General features: G+C 42.4%; 1 pseudogene across 1 annotated transcript in view; it reads right to left on the bottom strand.

Annotated features, from left to right (window-relative positions):
* Window positions 1–4,599, bottom strand: part of LOC104528320 (histone-lysine N-methyltransferase ASH1L pseudogene) — a 7,992-nt pseudogene that overhangs the window by 2,379 nt on the left and 1,014 nt on the right. Inside the window, exon 1 of the transcript XR_728047.2 lies at window positions 870–4,599. This exon is cut by the window's right edge and continues 1,014 nt beyond it. The product of XR_728047.2 is annotated as a histone-lysine N-methyltransferase ASH1L pseudogene (transcript). The remainder of the gene's footprint in view (window positions 1–869) is intronic.

Genomic DNA, 4,599 nt, shown 5'->3' with positions numbered 1-4,599 from the left:
AAGTGATGTATAGTACAGCTTCTTCAAGTCCTAGATTTCACATTAGATTTTTTTTTTCCTTAATATTATGCAAATGACAAAGTTCACAGTTTCAGAGTGGAGGTCTTTTCCTTACACAGCAACCCTCTGCCAGCATCCCTGCCATTTTCCGTGTATACGCTCCCTGCTAGTTCTGTTTCAGTTTTGCTTGAGGCTACGTAAGATGAGTTTTCCAACCACGAATAAAGCAGTCATTGCAAGGTTTGTTCTAAGGCATTCCCAGCATCATTTAGCAACTGCTCTGAGGTACTGCCAGAGGCCTCGAGTCAGGGATCAAAGGCTATACTGTAGTAGAGATTATCAAAATAACTAAAATGGAGTGACAAAAGAAAAAGGAAACATTTTCTTCAACGGAAATGTTATTCACAACAGTAGTACTAATAGCTGGTCTAAACCAAATCAATCAAACTTCAAAACAAACAGAAACATGGCTTTTAAAGTATGAAAATAATGAGAAATTTTAACTCATTTCTCCAGAAAGTTAGAATTGTAATGAAAAAGTAAGGATCTTTTAATGAGAAAGCATTCTTAGTGTAACTTTATCTACTGCTATATCAAAGTAAGAAAAATCTGGTGGGAAAAGGTACTTTTACAATCCCATCAGCAGCTCCAGAGGAAACGTGACGTGAGCCTGTACCAAATGCGGTACAGAACAGTCCTTTACCAGCACAGAGATACTCAAGAGCAAAAGCAAGAGGAGAACTGAAATCCAACACCGCAAGATTCTTAAAAAGCCAAAGCTATACTTGCCCTCCTTTTCTAGCACGTGTTTGGTACAACATGAAACAGCAAGACTTGTAGCAAAGTCCGCGCAGCTCGAGCTCCCTTACCTGCCAGCGGCTGTAGCGCCTTTTCAATAGAAGGCAACGGTTCCTTTCGGAGAGGTCGATTTAGCGAGGTGTCTTGTGCACTGAAGAGTCCAGGGCTGTCAGTTAATTTTTTACGTCCATTGGTGCTGGTAGAGTTTGTGACTCTGCAGCTGCCTATTGCACTTGTGAAAAGATTTGTGTGTTCGTCATTGCTGGCTGGCTCAGAGCTTGGAGTAAATCCCCCCAGGGACAGAGCTGGGGCATTTTCTGAACAGTCTATCTGTAGCGGTGTCTGCAGTCCCAGCGCTAACGAATTAGACTCAGAAGGCTCTCTCCTGACCCACTGTTCATCTCTGCTTAGCAAACCCTTGGAAGGTGACAGGTGTGGACAAGACATGTGACATCTGTGTTTCTCTTTATGTTTGTACCTCTCACCGACAGCTTCTTTCCCAAACCTGTAGCGCTTCAAGGACTCCAGAACTGTTCTAGAAGAGCTATTAGCCGTTATAGTGTCCATGGAAACCTGTGGCTGTTCAGAAGAACGATGTTCTCTGTGTTTATGGCGATGTCTATGCTTATGTTCGAGCATCCAGCCATAAGCCATTTCAGGTGGAACGCTGGGGTATGTGCTCATGGACAAGAGCGGAGTCCTACTTGTCGTAAGGAAAGCCTCCTGGCGTAAAAGTTTATGTTTCTTCTTGTGATATTTGGTGGGATTGAGAAGCAAATGGCCTGTATGCATGTAGGAAGGTGGCGGCAGGGGAGTAGTAAAAGAAGGAGAAGGTGGAGGAGGATAAAGAGTTGGGGGATACCTCCCATAATAACCTAAGCCTATGGGAGCAGCTGCAAGGGGAGAAGGAGAGTAAGGCATGCCATAAGAGGGATAGAACCCGGTACTGGAGAGAGGAAAGCTGAGACTATGCATAAAAGGCATTTCTGCCATGGCCTCCCGCATTTTTGGAGGCCTGCCTCTCTTCTTCTTTAAATCGGGTTTTCTAATGTAGTGCAAAGGATCTAGAGGAAAAGTAGGATGGGTATAGAAACTATTGAAATTTATCCTAAAAATGGTAGGCAGTAAATCTCGGGGTATAAAATGGTGACTTCTGTGGGTTATTCTAATTTCACTTAATCGACTTATTAATTCTTCTAATTCAGCGAGGAAATCTGGGTCTTGCCTACCTCGAAGCTGAGGATACTTCTTTTTCCTTTTTCGCTTCTGTCTCTTCATTTTATCATAACTAAGGTAATCGTGACTGCGGCGCTTACATTTGTGTTTATGCTTTTCTTTTAGATTACTTAAAACGGTGGAAGTTTCGGGTGGAATAAGGGAAACGTGATCAAACGAATGCCTTTTCTTCTTTTGCCCACAAAACTTCTCCGCTCGATCTGAAGTACTGTTATTATCTGTTCCTATCCCACTGTCGCTGGGAATCGTCTCATCGCTATGAGACTCACTCACCGGGGAAGGAGTGGCTTCTTTCAGCGATGTCAGCTCACTCAAGTGAGAAGGAGAGTTTGGCAACAATGTAGGTGGAGATAATCTCCTCCTTCCCTTGGCAGCTTTTTTCATCGCGAGTGTCTGAACAACACTTCCTTGTCTGGAGTGTATGTGTAAATAGGGCACCGAGCTGGGCTCAATAAACCCCGCATCGCTGCTGACAGGGCTCTGCCCCCCACTCACGGCAGATGACTGGGAGCAAACTGGAGACGGAAGAATCTCAGAATTATTAGCTGTTGGGGGCAGCAAATGGGGAAGAACTTGTCCTAGCGATGTACTGGGAGCTTGTTGAGTGGACTTCTCAAGAACCGTCAAACTGGCAGAGCTGCTGGTTAAAATACCATTCAGGACAGCTTTAGGTTTCCTTCCTCTCCTTTTTCCTATATAAATTGTTCCTTTCTTGCTGACATTTATTTGCTGGCCTAATTTTGAACCAAACGTGGCAGCGAGAGTTGACACTGTATTGTGGAGTTTAGATTGCACTTTCCCTTTGTTATTTGGTTCCACTGTACTAGACAGAATCTGATTCAAAAGTTTCTTTCGCTTCAGAGTTTTCATTTTATTTATTTTTCGAATAATTGTTTTCATTAACTGTCCGTTATTTCTCTTGGCAACTTTTCTGTCTGAGTCTACTTCCAAATCAGTCATGCTACAAATATTAGGTTTTTGGACTTCTTCTGGCCCTCGGAGCTGGTCCTTTCTCTCAAAAAAATCCCCACTTCGATGCTGATCGCTTTCAGACTCCATCTTGCTCGAGCTATCTGTTCCAACAAAAGGTGCCACAGAAAGAATAGGTGGCTTCATTTTAATTGATGACCTGATCTGTCTTTTAGGTCTCCCTCTCTTTTTAGGAAAGGGTTGTCCTGATAAGCTCTGTTTTAGGGAGGGAATTTCTACTTCAGGCTGCAAAATTGGAGGTTCTTGCTCTTCTTTTGACTGCACTGAAAAGACTTTTGATGCTGGAATCTTTAGAGTTCTTTTAGGAGGACCTTCAAGCTCTGGCATCTCCTTGGATTTAGGTCTTCCTCTTTTGGGTTTATACATGTCAGGTAAGAAATCATCTGACATACACAAACTAGAAGGTTGTTTGTGAGTACTGTAGAACTTCTGAGTTTGCTTGTCAGTCTCAGCTAACAGTGCAAGAGACTGTCCATTAGCTTCATTCAGTTTTGGCAGCTGATGTTTAACAAATTCATGCTCCACAAATGAAGATGATCCTATGTTTTTCAAGAATTTGGCCTGCTCCAAATTACTGCTTGATAGTGCACTGTATGAAATGTTTTTAAAAAGCTCTGATCTTTCTAGTTCTAGACCCTTTGGAGGGCGACACGTATTTCTTGACACCACTTTAGTCCATCGTGGTTTCCTTCCTTTTCTTTTCTTTAAAGGTTTTGATTGCTGAGTAGTGCTCAGATTTTTTGCTCCTTGGCAGGATTTATCCGATGCAGCTATTGCACCAATCTTTAAGAACTGCTTGCTACTAAACAAGCTTGTAAAACTAACTACTGAAGGGGTGACAGTGGCATGAATGCTTGTTTCAGCTGCCAAAATAGGCTTTTTCCCTGTAGGAGGACTAGTTCTTGACGTTTCTACACAAGTAGCTTTTGAATCATTTAAATCTTTATCAGCACCTTTAAAATCAGTGCTCAGAGTATGGTTCAGTGTTCTGTTTATATTCAGAAGTGTACTGTCAGAAGAAAACTGAGTTTTGCCTATCTGATCTGAAATACCTTCTAAGAGATCTGCTGTGGAACTTAAATGCAATGAGTTAGATGTTAACTGCGAAGATGTTGTTGAGAGGCTCCTGTTTAAGGTGGTAACAGACACTGTGGGTGAAGGCGACGGGAGATTTCCCTCTCCTACTGCACTAAATGGGGACTTTGCTGTCGATACGTCTGAAGCACCTCCTGTTCTGAAGTCTGGTGAAGTGCAATATACTGGAGGCTGTTTTTCATGCTTAGATGTTTCATAAATCCCTTTTTCACTGGTTGAGTAACCATCCTGTGGAATGCAGATTCCTTCATGAAACATCTCTTTGCCTACATCAGCAATTTCTTTCCGAACTGAAAATTTTTCCAAGAGACTTTCTTTATTCTGTCTCATAATATGCTTCTCAAATGTTTTGCTAGTAGTATTCTCCTTTAGTAAATCTGTAGTCTCATGGCTTTCAAGGCTACTGAGGTTTGAATTGCAAGGAAGCTTAAAGGGCTCTGAGGCAGGCATGAGAGAGTCTGCTTTCAGAGTTCCAGCGTC

Source organism: Antrostomus carolinensis, unplaced genomic scaffold (assembly GCF_000700745.2).
Source record: "Antrostomus carolinensis isolate BGI_N321 unplaced genomic scaffold, ASM70074v2 scaffold28197, whole genome shotgun sequence".
Classification (NCBI taxonomy): Eukaryota; Metazoa; Chordata; class Aves; order Caprimulgiformes; family Caprimulgidae; genus Antrostomus; species Antrostomus carolinensis.
The sequence above is the reverse complement of the archived record's forward strand: the minus strand, read 5'-3'. Positions and strand labels throughout refer to the sequence as shown.